At 44.9% G+C, this 17,541-nt stretch overlaps 1 protein-coding gene across 2 annotated transcripts in view; it reads left to right on the top strand.

Moving 5' to 3' along the window:
* The window catches only part of BAHD1 (bromo adjacent homology domain containing 1), a 41,106-nt gene that overhangs the window by 4,553 nt on the left and 19,012 nt on the right, over window positions 1-17,541 (top strand). Inside the window, exon 2 of one of the 2 annotated variants that reach the window (XM_072864907.1) lies at window positions 7,228-7,350. The exons of the other annotated variant lie outside the window; for it this stretch is intronic. The gene's annotated coding sequence lies outside the window, so the exon portion shown is untranslated. The remainder of the gene's footprint in view (window positions 1-7,227; window positions 7,351-17,541) is intronic. 2 annotated transcript variants of the gene reach the window in all.

Here is a 17,541-nt window from a genome sequence, read left to right as displayed (position 1 = left end):
CAATTTCCAAAGAATATTTCGAGTTAAATCGTAGTGGGAGCCTCAACTAGGGACAGCAGTGCTGCTCTCTGGTTCTGGCAAAATGTAGCTGAAAATGAGGATAACGTGTCTGGAGAAGCAGTTATTTTTCCCCTATTCAGCTATTCATTGCTATACGTTGAATTTCATGAAATCTTTCACAGAGGGTGTGTGGTTATTAACTCTATGCAAGTCAAAAATAAGGCGAGGGACGCTTCTGATTTTTGCCTGGGTTCTCTTGGGTGCGAGCCTGCTCGCTGCTTAGGCAGGCGTTAAACAGCCTCTCGGCGATGGGGAACTGAATGTATCTTTCCTCGGCCAGTAAAGAAATGTGGGAGAACGCAGCGTAACACGCCGTAAGTCCGGTGGCACTGAGCAATCGCACTTGGTGTCGGAGCTGTGCCGTTAGCAGTGGAGTATAGCAAATAAACACCTATTAAGATGGGGAAGGAATGTGTGTCAGCTCACTGAGAGCGCAGTGTGGTTAGGGCCTTACGTCTACGCTTTTCACGCATGGCACGGCCAGGAATGCTGCTTTTATCACCTTTTTTTAAATTTCTGACTTAGATTATAGGTGTGTCTTCATTAAAGATGCTCAGCTGAATTCTTGCTGAGGGCTGCTTTCAATCATTTGTTTTGTAATTCTCCTTCCTTTGCTGTTTAAATTTCCCAGCGCGTTTAGAGGCTCACAATACGGGCTTTCGAGAGGTGTTTACTGTAACACGTGCGGCCAGGCACCGTGACGAAAAAGTCTCGTGGCATCGGCAGGGTGTCAGCTCATCTCATCGGTGCGTTGGGTGCCACGTTGGGGTGACACAGCCGGCGCTGGAAAGCGGCTGGGAGTAGGGAGGCTTTGGGATGCGTGTTGTGGCTGTCTCCTTCCCCTGCCGAAAGGAGCATAATGCAACCCCGGGTGGGCTTTTTTTCCTGCTGTAATATGCTACCGATCTGGGTGCTGCCCTGTGTGTTGTGGATGTAAGCGCTTCTGGAAATGGCACGCGAAGCAGGTGGGCTCCTGCGTGGCTGAACTGGAGTGGTTTTGGCATTGAAGAGCATGGGATTTCTGTGAAATGTGTCGTGTTCAGGAATAAGATGATGTTTTGGTTCAGAGCTGCCAGGTGCTATATTCCTCGTGTCCCAGTTCTCTGTAACAAAGGTGTGACTAAACAAGAAAATTATGATTCCCCCCCCCCCCTTTGTAAGCCACATCACAGGAGTGCTTGCTGGCACCCATTGTTCTTCAAGCAGTTTTTTGAAGGGCTTTCTCATGCTCAGCTTTCAAACTATACAGCTTGCCCAGCTCAGCAGGCTTGATTATTATTTTTTTTTTAATAAAAGATCTTGGCTTTTAGTGACTGCATGTATATCAATATTTCAAATTATTTACAATGCTCTTAGAAATAAAAAGGAGGCATTTTCCTAGCATTGATTTGAATAAAACTGCTTTGATGGCAGCTTGTTTTTCAATGTCTGAATTATCATCCTTTAAATAAAATCTCGTTGTTAGAGAAGCATCAAGATCCATGGGCATCGCTGAACTGTGCTGCTTCATACGTACACCATGCATGGCCTTCTATTGTTCCTGGCTGTGGCCTGTGTAAAGCACTGAAAATAGCAAGCTTTAGCCTGCCTTCACACAGTACAGCATTATCCTCTGCCACTTGTCTTCATTCTGTCTTCGAGTGCCTGCAGAATACCTGGAATGGGCTTAAATTGGCAGTGAAGAAAAGAAATTGGGAGTTACAGGCATGCGAGGAAAAGATGGTTGAGTTGACTTTTGCAGGCTGGAAGGGAGAAGGCGCCGCTGCGGGGAGCGCGGCCGAGCAGCTGCAGCAGCACGTTGCTCGCAGAGCAGGCGGATGCTGCCCGAGCCGGGAAGCACCCTCACGCCGAATCCTCGCCGGGGAAGTTCTTCAAACTAAAGAGTGTTTTAACTAGACCCTAAAATGGAGGGGGCTCGACACTTTGCGAGAGCGATGGTGTTATATGATTGTTTGCTGTAAGTATTAGGGCAGTTGGCAGGTTGAGCGTGGTCTTGCTGGTTGAGGTTTGGGAATACCATGAAAAGGATTTGGGGGGGGTGTGGAGAGGGGCATTGAGGCATCTCCCTCTGTGGAGGGAGGATGGAGAGGCACACAGCGGGAACGCAGGCAGTGAGGAATAAGCAGCAATAATAAATTGATAAACATGGAAGATTTGGAAGGAGGAGGAAAGCACAGGCTTGTGAGGGAAGCTAGTGGGCAGCAGGAGTTTTGTGGCATGTTTTTTTTAATTTAAACCCAAAAAACAGATGCAGGAGGCGTGTTTGGTTTTGTTTCTTTGTTTGTCTAGCTCAGTCAAAATCAGTTCAAGAAAGCAAGGTTGGAGATGGTTCAGATTAAGGAGACACAGCAGATCTCCCCAAGGTGAGCAAGATAGCAAAGGAAAAGGATTTGGCAGCTATAAGTACGTGTAGACAAGAGAAGAAGAGATTTTCTTAAAATCCTGGCTAAATGCCTGGTGGCAGGACAGGTATGAAAATCCTGACGACTTGGACAGGTAAATCCCAAACTGGGAATTCCTTAGATTTCAGCAAATTGCACAAGCAGCGGAAGTGAAGCAGGCGTTTTGGGGATTTGTGCCCTAAACCATCACTTAGTAACCCCAACTCTCTTGCACATCCCGAGTTATCTAGAGGTGTACATACAATAACCAAGCATGTGCTGGGGAGAGTGCCTGGCGAGGCAGAATATGTAATGACTTCTGTCTGCCCCTCTTTTCCCTCACGAGAGCCCTGTCATCTTGTCTCTCCTGTTCTTAGATGCTGGATTTCACGAAAGATCTCTAGGAATGTAGTTATTTGGGATTTCTACTGTCCTTCTTGCGTTCTGGTTGCAAAGAGGTGAATCCTTTGAAATCCTGTTAGAGAGGACAAACAGTGTGATTGGGAAAGCACTGTTTAGCCAGCCTTCAAAAAAAAAAAAAAGCCATTTTCATTTCTTGCCATTTCCATTTCTTCCCATATAGTGGAAGAAGAGCCTGGGAATAATCCCCACTTCAGAATAAATTACCAGCTTCACTGATGATTTATTATCAGCCCCTGACACCTCGGGGGCTATAAAGGTGTGATAAAAAACCTGCCTGCCTTGGTGCTGGGGAAGAAGGGGCCGCAGCTCTCTGGGGGGGCTGTGGGTCAGTATCAGTCATTAGCAATAACTTTACAATAAGTTATTAAGCAATAAGCAGCCTAGCACCGAAGTTTTTGTTGGAAGTAGCATAATTACAGTGCGGATAGAGCATCGCTACCTGCGAAAGGCTCTTCTCTGTGCTTAGCATATGTGTGATCTGCATCAGTTGTCCTGCCTGAAACCACTAATGAGCTTAAGAACTCTTCTGTTTTCTCGGCGCTTAACAAAAATTAAATCCTTCCTTCCAAACAAAAATGTTGTCGCGTGCTTAGCCGGATGCTTTCATACAAGCACAATGGGTAATCGCTGACCTTGCCTGAGATGCCACCTCAAAGTTCATTACTGAATAATTAGGTGATCCTTAACCTTTCCACAAAGTTTGGGGGTTTTGGGAGCTTGGGGGGATGTTTTTTGTGGTGATAACATGACTTATCCCAAGACTCGGCCTTGAATTTCAGGCACTAGGCTGTTCCAAACTCCATCTGTCCACTGAAGTGAATGTCAATCCAACTTCAGCTTGCATATGTTTCCAAGGAAACCATCAGAGGCAATGGTGAGGAATGGACCATGGAGGGGCAGGGAGGCGAGCGCAACAGCAGCATTTTTACTTTTCAGTACTTAAACATGATTAAAACCTGGTTAGCTGTAATAACCCTATATAGAGCAGTGTTCAGAGTACTTGAATGTCAGATGGTTCCTGTTGGAGGAGTCTGTGCTGTGTGTAAATGAAACATAGCCAATGTAAAAATAAAAAAAAGGGGAAGGTGGCTTCAGGTGCTGCCCCCAAGGTCTCATTCCAGCTCTTAGAGCTCTACACTTTCCCATATAGATTATGGTTTTGTATAGTGCGGTCCTAATTTTCTTTCCTTTCTAGCAGGCTGGAAAACTCCTGCAGCTGTATAAAAAACCTGTCCAGCTCCTCAGGTGAGCAAAGCAAGCTGTAAATGCTTTCCCTCTGTTCTACCCAAAGGAGTCTTTATATGTATATCTAGACTCCCTAAAAAATATAAATTGAAAGTGTTCAGGTAAATTAAAGATGAGTGTCCTGGTCACGTTAAAAGAGCAACAAAGCATCTTAGTGCAGCACGTGGTGTATTTCTGCGCTGTCTTGGAGGGCAGTAGTAGTGATGTGCGTTGTGCCTGAGGAGCAGGAAAGCGGATGAATATTTGGATATTTGCTTCTGATCACTCAGACCAACTAAAGGTGCTGCGGTGCCCTGAGGGCTCGTCTCTTACCCAAGGCGTGAGAATTTCCAGACACTTACCAGCTCAAGCACACTTAGCCTTTCCGAGATATGAAAGAAAACCCATAAGGTTAGACTGAGCATGAGGCCATGTAGGTTTGTTGGTGTTCGTTACCTTTTGCAGACCCTGCCAGCGGGCCGAGTTGACCACAGCAGAGAACGGACAGGACTCGTGGCATGCTCTGTGTCCGCAGGGCTCTAAGGAGCATCGCTCAGCTCTGCTGATGCTCCCACGCTGCGTGGCAAAGTTCTAAGCCTGGTGGGAAGCTGCAGAGCAGTCTGGAGACTCAAAGGCAGAATTTGCGCTTGGTTTCCATTTAGAAGAAATGAGGTTTTTTCCCCATTTGGAGGAATTCATCTTTAATTGAGAGTTTAAATTCTGCAGAAGCCAGAATTGTAAGTCTGCCTTGCTTTCTAAAGAGAAGTGTATTTCTGCGTGTTAATACAGCCATTAAATAAAATGTTTATCTTGGTTATTGAAATGAGTAGCGAGGTTCTCACTTTGGAGCTCTAAAACGGGATATTATCTGTCATTTTAGTTTAAAGAATGCTGCTAGCACGCTTGGGCTTAAAATGTTTTACTGTGACAAATAGCTGAAGCAGAAGCTGAAATTCTGGTATCTGGGGATATCCTGCGTGGGTATATTGTATCCTTGTGCATTGTAACTGCAATATGAGGCAGAAACTCCTCAGCTCAAAGCTCTTTGCAGCTGTTGTCCAGCATCAGATCCTCTTTGGATCAAATCTCCGGAGATTTGGACTGCCAGCAGCAAAACTGGCTCTGGGGAGGTGGGCATCCGGGCACGGGTGCTGGGAGTCAGCCTTGGGGCTGAGACTACATGATAGCACGGTTCTCCGGGCTGCGGAGGGGGGGCTTTGCAGCACATACCCCCTTATCAGCTGTTTACCCTTCCACGTCTGGGCGCAGCATGGGAAAGCTGAGCTTGCTGCAGCTTTCTTGTATCTCCCAGCAGCTCCTGGAAACTTTCTACCAGTTCTTCTGCTGCTTGACCGGTAGCTGCGAGCATCTCCCGCTGCCACTTTGGCTCTGCTTCAGCTGGCAGCTCTTGCAGCTGCAGGCATCCCTCTCTGATTGCCTCTCCGGTCAGATTTATGACGGTTTAGCTTCAGATCTTGTCTACTTGTACCCCAGCCTGCTGGAGTCTGTAGCTCTGGACTGTTTGCATCTCTTACTCTAGTGTTCTTGTGCCAGTGACTTGGATGTATGAGGGCGTTTTTCTCTTCCCCATCCATCTGCCCCATGTGTTGAACATCTTAGTGTTCAATCAATGTTCTCAAATCCTGTAGCTGACAATCAAGGGGTAATACTGATTATTTTTGTTTCTCCACTTGTCAGTGCTAGGAGTTCCTCAAAAGTTTTGCTCTTTTCTTCCCCGTTATGAATATATTCTCCTTGAAGCTGGAGCTAGAAGCAGCACAGGGGGTTTCTTCGAAGTATCGGAGCACTCATTTGTGAAGAACAGCCTGCGTAGCATTTGTAGGACTCTTGTCCTCAGTACTCAACACGCTTAGACATTTTGAAGCCACAGCCTGACTTCAGGGCACCTTCCTGAAAATCCAGTGGGAGGCACCCATGACTTTTCCATAAAACTAGGCTGAACTGTTTAAAAGCTTTGTGGTTCCCAAGAGGAAGTCGTAATTATGCTCCTTTGCCAGAGATCTGCTGTTGGTTTATCCTCTGGAGTTCACACTGGCTTCATGGTGACCTGCACTGATGTGAAAATGGAAGTCTTCAAAGACTGGATGTTGGTGGGTTCCCCTTGAGATGAGGTGGTGCCTCTGCTTAGGGAGCAGATGTCTAAATGTGCCCCTCTTGTAGCCGCAGGCTTGCATGTGAAATGTCCCGGGTATGAAGTCAGAGTAACTGTAGGTGAGATTTGCGTTCAAGCTGGAAGCTGTATAATGAAACCATCGTAGTCTAAAGCAAATTGTGGCTTTTGGTGCTCGGGAGTTTATCTGCATCAGAAAATGCCTGTGCTGCATGTGAGCTGAACCGCTTCTGGTGGTTCTCTTGTAATGTGTGGCATGTAGTACGGCAGTGTGGTATAGAGTTACTGCAGCACTTGTTTGGGTTAACTAGCCTCTTTTTTGGTGCAGTCTTATGAGAAGTGCTGTCAGGCTGAAATTGCAGTGCTAGATGGATGTGGACGTTGGGGAGAGATGCAATACTGAACATGCATGCTCTTAAAAAGAAATGGTGAAAATTGCAAACAAGCTTTACTGTGCCTTTGCTAGCTGTATGGTCCCCACTTATGTATCCCTGTGGCGGGTATAGAGAAGGAACTTGGAGCTGTCATAGTCAGCCCTGCTGTGGGGCAGGGGATGAATTGTACCAAAATGTTGCCAACGTGTTCTAACCGTTTTTTTTAACCTCACCTTCTTCAGGCAATCTCATGCTTTTTTCTAGCCCAGCAGGAAGGAAAGATGTAGGAAGAGTCTTCTAAATCTCCCTAAGTGCAGTTAAAGTCCTTCCTTTCTCCTCTCATTCCCTAGGGAATGCCATATCACCATCTTCTTACATGTTATGAACTTTTTTCTCTGCCCTTTGTTTTTTTAATCGCATGACGTAAGCCCCTACGCCCTCTCCTTGCTGGTCACCTCCAAGTCCTTCGCTGCTCCCTTGCTCGTCCAGTATTACGCACAGCATGGAAAGACGTGGGCCAGCTGGAGCCTGCTCCCTTCTGGACTCCTTCCATGCTGCGCATGGCATGTCTGACATGCAGTGCTCCTGGGCATCTACCCCAGGATGATGTGGGTTTTTTTTTTTTTCACGACAGTGGGATGTCGTTGACTCATCCAGCTTGTGCTCCTCAATAAACCTCAGCTGCTTTCTGCGGAGTGCCACCCTGCTGGCTGCTGCCCGTTCTGCATTTGTGCGATTGATGATTCCTGCCTGTCCGGTGTGCAAGTTGTGTATTTGTCCCTGTTGGTGGGCTCTTTAAAATTTATTTTTTTAATGCTTCTCTGGTCCATCAAGATCATATGTGAACCCATAGCTTGTCTTCTGACTTGCTTGCTGTCTCTCCAAGTATTACTTGCAGGTGAGTCTGTGGCTTACTAATAAAATACTATGTGACTTGCTAATAAAATATTGAGTAGTCTCAGGCCTGCCCCTGGGGAACCTGCTATGTTTGTTGTTTTGTCACCGAATCGTTAGGTTTGGGGAAAGGCCATGTTTGAGTCTGCCTTACGGTGGTTTTCTTTAGGCCATATATCCCTCGCTGGCTCCTGGGAATGTCTGGGGGAGCAGCCTGAGAATAACTGAGGAGCAAAACCCAGCGCTTTGCTCCTATAGCAGAGCACCGGACATAGTAAGTGGCAGTAACCAGCCAGGTTCAAGAGATGGTTCCCAAATATTTCTCCTTGTAGACAACTGCCACTAGCAGGGTCTGCCTACGTGTCGCTGTAGGGGCATGCTTGCTGTGTAAGGTCGTGTAGCAGAGGCGGGTGTCTGTGCTGCAACCGAGGGAGCATAACCTCATAGGGTCCCCATGGGACACGGGGCACCTTCTTCAACCAAAACCCCACATAACTCACTCCAGAGCTCTTGGGATTGAGTGTGTAACTTACTCATTGTTCTTAATTGTTCCTGATTTCTGTTAAGTCTGTTTTTCCTTCCAGCTGTGCAAGATGCAATAAAATCTAAGTAGTACTTTGGTGTGATGTAGTTTAAATGGCTCACCTTATTGAAAATGCCTTATCATACCCATTGCTTTGAAAGCTAAGTGTGTTTAATCGCTCCCTTTCTGAATGGCCAAATAGTGTCACGCATGTGTAGGTAGATAAATGCAAGTTACTGAGTGGATATTAAACAAATCACTCCCCACACCGGTCTGCAAATGCTGTCCAGTCTATTTAAAGGTGTTATTTGTTGCCATGACTGATCAAACCTGGGGCACAAGCAAATGTGTGTATTTAAATATACCTCTAACGATATGGGTAAACGATGAAAGAGCTGGGCCAGCTTCTAATGGGAGTTAAATGGGCTGTCATGGAAGCGGTGTTCCAGTGATTGGGCTTCTAGTTGTCCAAAGTGCCTGAATTGCCTGTGTTTGGCTTGTGGTTTCTGTTACTTTAATACCACTTAACAGTTCTTGTATGGAGATGTACAGCAACATCCAACTGTCTTGCTTGAGAGTTTTTTCTCTCATCAGACTTCTGATGACAACATTGTGCCAGTTGCTGGTCACTAGAAATGCTCTTCTAGCTCTGCTTGGGACCTTTGGCAACATGGGCGTGGAGTCCTTCTGCTTTCCTGGGCTTAAATTATCAAAATTAAGTTTGTGCAGGGGACCGATTCCTCTGCCTCGGCCAGGAGTGGCGTGGCAGCCATGGTGTTTGATGTGGTGAAGGGTCCACGTGTGGTGCTTGGGTTTCCACAGCCCAACCCGGACCCCGAATAATTCTGGAAAGAGCCAGTGCTGGGCACTTAAAACCTTGAAGTGCTAATTGTGTAGTAATGAAAAGGTAATTGCCAAGCAATTAACTTCAAGCACTTAGTGGCTGATGGAGGTTCAGGCTGGTCTGATGAAGACATTAATAACTTCAGGTTCCAGACTAGAATCTCATCCGTTTCCTGTACGAGTGTGACTGCGCCTTGGGACTTCCCGCACACTCCACATTGACTCCCCGAGTCTATAACTCTCTTCCACCTTTCTACCTACTGCCTTACCAGAACATGTATTCCTGTGTGCTAATTCCCTTAATGGAGAATCGATTAATAAATTGCCCTTTAAAAACCAAAAGAACAACAACAAAAAACCCCTCTTGTCTGAATTCAGTCATACAGGTGAGTGTGTTAACACCACCTTAGGAATTAAGAAACTTGTTCTCTTTTGAGAAATCAGAAGGTGTTGCAGCACCATTCAGTTGTGCTAAATTTTTTTTTGATTGATCTAATACATTAAACCAGTTGAGTTGTGAAATGAAGGGGAACTTTTTCACTTACCTTGTACTCATTTGTAAATACGGTGCTCTTGCATTAAAAAGAGGGAGGAAAGGTTTTAAAGTAAGTTTAGTTAGGCTTGGCAGTTTTACCTTGGTCATAACTGTGCCGCTAGAAGATGCATGAATATACACCTATATGTGTGGTGTTGATTGATACTGTATTTTGTGAAGGAAAAAAAAACCTGTGTATTTTAAAATATTTTGTAGAAGTGTTTTCAGGTGGGCTATCTTCTTGAGGAAACCTATGTGGACACCTGATAATTTTTAGGTACTGGGATGGTAATGGGTGTCCTATAACTTTACTCTTCCCTGCTTGGAACTCCAAGTTTCTAGACCTGCAGAAGTTCTGCCAAATTTGTTGAGAATATCTTAAGCTTCAGCCACATCTGAACTTTTATTCCATAAGTTGAAATGCAGCAAAGTCAGCTTCAGATTTAAGCTCTGCTTAGCGTTCAGTGCGGCGCTGTGGTTTATAAGACATACAGGGAAGGAGAGTGTTTGGTTACAGGATGCAAGTGGGAATGCAAGAGTTTTGTAAAGTTTTTCTTTGACTTGATTTCTGGGTTAGGATTGAAGCCCTCAAATGGCAAACTGCTCAGTATGTTGTCTTCTGTCACCGGTGTCCTCAGCTGGGGAAGTGTGTGGAGGATGCTGGTATTTCAAGTGGTGGTAGGAAAGTGAGAATAAGGAAATAGAAAGTTAATTTTCTTTTGAAATGTCTGTTGTACTTTGAATATAAAAGAGGAATCAAAACCTATGGTGGAGGAAAGTTGAAATCCCAGAAAGGTGTTCTGCTTTATGGACAACTTGCTTTGTATAGACCAAGCTGAGGTTGAAGTAATGTGATACTACTTTTAAAACTGCATAGAAACAATAGGTATTTCCAAATGAAAGACAATACTGTCTTAAGTACTTATTCTAGAACTGAAAATACATTCAGATTACAGTTTTAGTCTGAAGAGGTAGTTCTGGTCAATGTATTTCAGCTGGGGATGAGTCAGAACACAGGAATCCTCAAACTATTACATGAACTTGTTATTTAACATAGCCTTTTTTTGCCTGCCTCGGTTTAAGGCTTCTGTAAATTTAAGTCGAGGTTATAAACATGCATGTCTGTTAAATTTAACAATCCAGTCTCTCTTCTGCACTCCTCTCAGAGATGGTAACTGATAGGGTCAGTACCTGGAGCTGCAGTGCCAAGGATTCGGACACTGAGGTGGGGCACTGTGGTGTCAGACAGTTTTGAGGGATGCTCTGAGGTGAGGCAAAGAAGATGAAGATTACTGAAAGGAAGAAAAATGGTTCTTGAAGTTGCATTTTGGGTCAGATTTTAGGATGGTTAATTAAATGTTACATTGACAGAATGCCTTGCCCTTCCCTGAATTTCCTGCATTGGTTTTTTTTTTTCTCCCCTAAAGCAACTTTTGAGCTTGTTGAGTAGTAACATGTTGTCTTTGGATCTCAGGGGTGCTGTGCTGACAGTTTCTAGTCGGAAGAGTTGAGAGTGAATGGAAACCTTTGTGGAGGGAGACGTACCGGAGAGAGGAGAAGGGAAGTCCAGATCTAGAGATAGGATGGCAGCGACAGCTTCGCGAAATGGAGAGGAGCTGGCAGGGATGCACCTGCCCTTGAAATTCCCAAAGGCAGCACAGTTTTGCAGATGCATGTGTAATACATGAAATCACGGCGCATCTTGAATTATTTAAGCTGAGCAGCTTGGAGGAAGTTCCTAAAGCGGTTGTGGAAGAGTGTGATTATAATATATAGAAGAGCTTTAATATTTACTATAGAAAAATCTTGCACCTTGTTCTTCAAAATAAAATCTTGGAAATAATTTGTTATTCCATTTTGTCCGTATAACCAGGAATGGTGCCAGAGCTATCTGAGCAAAGTGACATATGATTGATATTTTACCAGACTCAGCCTTCTGCCAAGAAGGAATTTAGTTTGCGTTTTGCATATATGGAAAATCAGATGAGCAGGGCTTGGGTTTTTTGGTTTCTTTTTTTTAAAACCTTGATTAACTCGATTGGCAAAGCTTGCGCTCCTTCTAAAAACATGACTGTCAAAGCTGTCCTGAAATATTTTTGACTTGGTTTTTCAAGCTACTTGTAGGCATCTTGCAGGGCGTTGTTAGAGTAGCTGTCAGGCAGGCAGCTTTATGCAGAACCTATTTAAAGTTCTAATAGGCAATTCTTTCTAAACGTGTGATATTTAATATATCTAGTATTTTATGTGTAGTACTAGTTGCTGCTGATGTTCTCTGGGATATTTCAGAAGAATTGCAAAGTCCATGTAAACTTCAGCCTCCCTGTTTCTCAGGTGGTCCAGTCTGTGCACCTCCTGTCCTTTCCAGTGCTTGCTTTGCCTAATCTTTGTAGCCTGCTTGTCTTCATTAAAAGGAAACCTTAATGACTGATTCACTGGGGAGTGATATAGCAAAGGCCAAGTGTCAAAGTGTCTCTTAAGTGTGAGTGCTTTCGTTCAAAATTGTCAGCCTTGAGACAAGTTGAGCCTGATTTTCACCCCCACCTCCACTTACTCATCTCCTGCGCTTGCAAATGTCAGGGATTTCCTTTGCCTTACCTGGGCTTTCGTTGCAGCAGAACGGTTGGCTCTGGTTATCCACGGTTCTCATTTTTTATTTATTTATTTTTCCAGATTGGTTTTGAGAGGTGAGAAGCTGATGGTGGGCTTTGCGCTGTGGGAATAATTACGGTATTTGCACTGGCAAAGAAGTGGTTTCTGTTCGGGGAGGGGGTTGGCTTTCCGTGTGTATGTTTGTTTGCTTGTGTCTTTAATGACATGGTGGCATATTATTTTTCCCCAGAGCCCCTGAACCGCTTGGTACGCAAACAGATAGAGTTTAGAGAATAACATCCAGAGCCGGTGGCTACTGGCCCCAAATTTTGAAGTGGCCATGGGCTCCTGCTGCTGCAGCTGAGAGGCTCTCTTGTAGGAAGTGCAAGTGACGACTGCAAGATTAAAACTCTCTTCAGGAATTGCCGTATGCTCTGTCACCCTTAAGACATCTATTAGCTCAATGTTTCATTCCCATCCTGGTGCATCCCTCTAACCTGTTGAAAGGCAACAGAAATGCGTCCCCTCTGAGCGAGGGAAGATGGTCATTCGTCCCTCTCTGAGCAAACTAAGGGGGCAGAACAAAATCCTGATCTCCGTTTGCTTCCAGTTTTTCCTGGGCTTGTGGTAGGTGTGGAGTCTGGGGGAGGCAAGACTGGCTTTGTTAGTGGATAAGCACAGCTTTTGCATCTCTCCTCCAGAGAGCGAGTATGAAACCATGGCTGTGCCGTTGCCTCTGGAGCTCTAAACTCACCTGAACTGATTTCGCAGGGCTGTTTGGCAAGGCTGTGAACGACAGCAAGAGCATCAAAACTTTCTGCAGATGCACGGGAGAACACTGCTTTATGTTTGGGTCACAAGCAGAAGGCTTGTGGCAACTATTGGGGGCGGAAATCTTTAGTTCTTATAGGCCATAGGAAGTGGTTTTTGCAAGTGTTGGTCACGGCTCTACGAATAGGCGTGCAGTGAAGGCTTTGCATTCAGAAACTTTGGTTTTACTTCAATGCAAATATGTAAACAGACTGTGGCTACAAAGCTTGATCTGGTTTTGGTGACTGATGTTTGAGTTGCTGAGGTCACATTACTTCCCACATTTATTTTTTACTATAGCATTTACTGAATATTCAACCTAAGTGGCAGCCTTTCACTGAAAATGTAACACAGTAATATACCTTCTTAGCATCGGTAATGGGGAAAGGAAAGCTGGTGCCTTTCTGAAAAGGAATGTGCTTTTTCCGGGTGTTGCATTAGTCCCCCAAAGAACACACCTTGTCATCGATTTTGAGGAAACATCTTCCCACTCTCCCCCAAACCTGTACATCATTCTTCCATACTGGCATTGAAAGATGTGGCTTTTCTCACCTAGATGTGAGTTGAATTAAGCAGTTTACTCCTAAGTGAAAAAACGTATTCAGCAAGTGAAGTTAGTTGAACAGTTCTTAATACAATCTGTTCTCTGAAAGTGTGTGCCTGCCTTTGCTGAAAGATGTCAAAGTCTGACCTTAAACCTTCCTGTAGCGGTGGGATGTCTGTGCAGCGCAGTGCAGCTATTGCAGCGTGATCTGGCACGTTGCTGCCGGCTGGGAGCTGTGCTGTAGCGTTAGCGATGGCAGGGGAGATTCAGCAGATGCGAAACGCCTTCCCTGCCCGTGCAGTGTCCCTCTTCGGGCTTTCCAAGTGGCTTTGGCCAGGGAATTCTGAATTCCACTTTCTGCATTTGAGGCTTTAAAAGGGCCACTTTCCCCGGGGCTGGCAAACTGTATGGTGGTGCTGGTCATAAATGCTGCCCGCAGAGAGGGAGATCAGAGCCCAGGATTCAGGGAGCGCCTTCTGCCCAGGGCTCCGTGCCTGCTCCAGATGCTGAGAAGGCTCCTGTCTATCGGGCTCTCATGCGCTGAGGTCGGGCTTCGGTGGTGCAGCAGGGACTTCTTTCTTTTTTTTCTTTTTTTCTTTTTTTCCTTTTTTATTCCTTGTGAACACTGCTTGCTGGGGCTGTGGAGAGTGTGAGAACAGCCGGAGAAATTTAATTTTGGCTTCCCTGCAAAGCACTTCAGAGCACTGCCACTAGGCAAGATCTGAAACCAGATAATCAAGGCTGGGACAGGCCCTCCCAAGAAATCAGCTGGGGAACTTCTCTGCTGGGGTGTTAACAAGTCTAGCTTGTGTTTATGCAAGTGGTCAGCCGTGCAAGTAGGGACTGCACCCCAGCGTGTTTTTGTTCTCAGCTTGCCATTGCTTTCAGACAGGTATAGCACTTTTGTTTCTAAAGCATCGGATTATAATTGCAGTTGTTTGAGCACTGTAATTTATCACAGCCACACATGTTCTGCAACACTCCCAGCTATGTGGCTGGAGCACAGGGTTTCGCAACGAAGTTATAATTACTGGTGTTGGACCAGGGAGTGGAGCAGAGCGTAGTCCCATACAACTTCCAGAGATCTTCTCTTGACTGTGCAAGAGTTGCCCCAGAGCCCTTTTTGCAAGCCTTTTTGAAGCTACGGAGGCATGGACTGCATCCTCTGGTACAGTATTCGCATGGTTTTCAGGAGGTGGTGGCAAATGGTTAGGGTTGTGTTGAAGAGAGAGAGAAACAAGCCTTTTCTGCAGTCTAATGAGCTCTGTATAAACAGTTTTCTCTGGAGCATGTGGATGATGGAGCTTTCGATGGGCCTCTGGAGGAAAATCGGGGCTGGACCCTGGGAAGACAAATTGCAGCCTGCAACAATTACAGTTTTTCTAAATGTTTGAGATTGAAACGATGCTTCCGCTCGTGGGACTCATGCAGCATTTAGGTAATTCAGCCTGGGATACCTGACGCTTCTGTGATTTATCCGGATTTCCGAGAGCTCCTGGGAGGCTTCCTTCATGCAACGTGTTCCTTATAGCACCAAGAATTATTTGACTCTAAAAGCAGCAGGGAGAAAGGAGCCAATCCTCCAGATACTTACAGTTACAGGGCTGTTGTCATAGCATAAGCTGCGCCAATTTAAATGGATATAACTTCTTCAAGTAGACAGGGGCTGAAAGTCGACAAAATGATGCTGCGCATGGAGAGGAAGATTCGTGTTGTCATAACTCTTTGTATTACTGAAGTGCCAAACGGATTAGGAGTTTTAAAAGCTCTAAATTTCTGTGCTTTTGGCATCGTCTCCTTGGAATGAGTGCATCTCCGTAGTGAAGCTTTGGAAAGGAAATGGTGCTTGAACGGGTAGTCCCAGACTAGTTTCTTCTAATTTCACTTGCAATCAAGTGATAGAGAGGGAGAGACAGATGCTGCAGCTGCGTGATTACAGAAAATGCAGCTGTTAACACACTTGCTTATTTTCCTACTAATGAGGCATCAACTCTCTTCTGATTTTGCTGTTTGGGTAGTGGTTTTATCCTAGCAGAAAATTGGACCAGTGTTGGTTGTTTGTTCGTGGGTTGTTTTTTTTGTTTGTTTGGTTTTTCTTAATTTTTCTTTATCCTGTTCTGGTTTGGGTTCAACAGCTGTCAAGATAACTTTTCAGAACTAGTCCAGTTTGAGGAAGGAGGCAGCAACTCCAACTAGCTTTAAAATGCTTTAAGCTGCTTTGAACTTGTTTCATTTCCTATAGTTATACCTAAATGTCTCCTCACTTAATCCAGTTCCTCAGCTGCAAGCAGTAAATGGGTGGTTCTGGCTTAAGTAGCTTTGCTTTCAGTTCTTCGGATTATCTTGTGATTTCTTGGAGACTTCTGGGCACGGTTGGTTTTTCTTCTTTGCTTTGCGAAGCAATACAAAGGTGGAAAGAGGATGAATAGCCCTGACACTCTCCCTTCCCAGCTGAAATAAGTACAATACTTGCTATAAGTAAACTTGGCATGACTCTGGTTTTGAGGCATGATACACTTGACTGTCAGGTGGTTTAGTTTTGAGCAGCGTTCAAAAGCTCAGCTTCTGTGTTATGCTGGGGGAAGAAAACGGATTGCTAGATCACAGGTAAGTCAGTAGTCTGAGCTGCTCTGTGCTTTTTGCTGAGAAGTGAATGAGCAGGAGCATCCCCCCCTGCAATCCATGCGATACAAGCGATTTTGTAAGCATGGAAAGACTTCTTGGAAGTCCAGCGTGCTAAAGATGGCTTTTGTTCAATAGAGTGATCTTGTAAGACTGTTTGGTGCCTGTTGCTGGATGCATGCTTGCCATGTGGATGAATTGTTGGTTTAGTAGGTTTTTTCTTCATGCCTATCACAATACCGCTCCAAAACTGGCAGTGGCATCACTATAGCAGTCTTGTAGCAAGCCCTCCTTAGCACAAGGCTTGGGGTGGCTCTTTCTGCACCTGTGTATGGCGAATCATGGAGAACAGAAAAATGCACAAAATTCTCCAGGCTGAGAGTGACTTGTGGAGAGGTGAGAGAGTTTCTCCAAATAGATGTCAAGGAACAAATCTAAAACGTTGCACTTGGCTTCTGTGGGATATGGAGCCAACCATGGTATCTTTCCCCCCCTTGTTGGTCACCTCGTTGTTCCCACCTCCATTAGAGTATTATGTCAGAAAAAGGACTTGGGAGGGTAAACTGCTCCAGCTTCTACAAACCACTGTGCAGGTCGTGGCAGTTGTTTTGTCACGGTGATATCATGGGGAAGTTCCCTATGTAGAAACTGAACCTTTTTAACCACACTTTGTAACTGATCCACTCAAAATTGGTTTATTTCTGCTGATAATACACTGATAATATTGAGCCAGTGCAGAGCAAATGGGATTCAGTCATGTGGTTGAAGACAGACAGAATTCACCTGACTTTGGACTTCAGGTGTTTAACGGGGTGTGACCTGGAAGAATGACTTTCTCTTGGTCTCCAAACAGAGTAGGTCAGGGAGAAACTTGGCTGATTTTTGTTGTTGTTGTTGGTTTGGGTTTTTTATGTAGCCAAGGAATCCATCGTGGAAATTTTTGAAAGTAATGCCGACTTCTGCATTTGCTTAAGTTACTTTGATTGTATTTCTGTGTGTTGTGCTGTGTTTGCTGTAAAGCTGGATTTCAGAGGGTTTACAATCATGTGGAACTGTTGCTGGATGGTACTGGTGTTTTCGTTGCTGGCACTTAAAGGATTTGCTTGGCTATTATGCCAGAACGTGTGGAGTTGGCTTATTTTGTCTTTCCACAAATTTCCAGATATTTAGTTACTCATCTGTAGATAAGTGCTTTGTAGTATTAGAGCAGCTGACCTCTGAGTGTGGGGGAGAGAACTTAGAGACCGGATACCAAGAAGGAGATCTATGCAGACATAACCTCCTTTATTAAAAAAAAAACAAACCCAAAAAACCCCAAAACCAAACCAGCTGCCTGTGATTGCTTGATTAGTGTTGTGCCTAAGAACTTGTGTCAAAGGACTTACACATCTGAGACTCTTAAAATGGATTGCATTGAATCTTGGTGCTCTTCCCGCTTTAATGGGTTTTTGACTAGATAGCTCGATTGTCATCTTTGCATGTTCAACTCGAGTGTTTCTCTTGACATTCCCGGTCACAGCCTGTCAGTGATGAAAGCTGGGTTAGAGTATTAGCTGTAAATGTGTTACAACACGGCAAGACATTGCTA

Source organism: Ciconia boyciana, chromosome 6 (assembly GCF_034638445.1).
Source record: "Ciconia boyciana chromosome 6, ASM3463844v1, whole genome shotgun sequence".
NCBI lineage: Eukaryota > Metazoa > Chordata > Aves > Ciconiiformes > Ciconiidae > Ciconia > Ciconia boyciana.
Note: the sequence above shows the minus strand (reverse complement) of the source record. Positions and strands in the feature narration are given on the sequence as shown.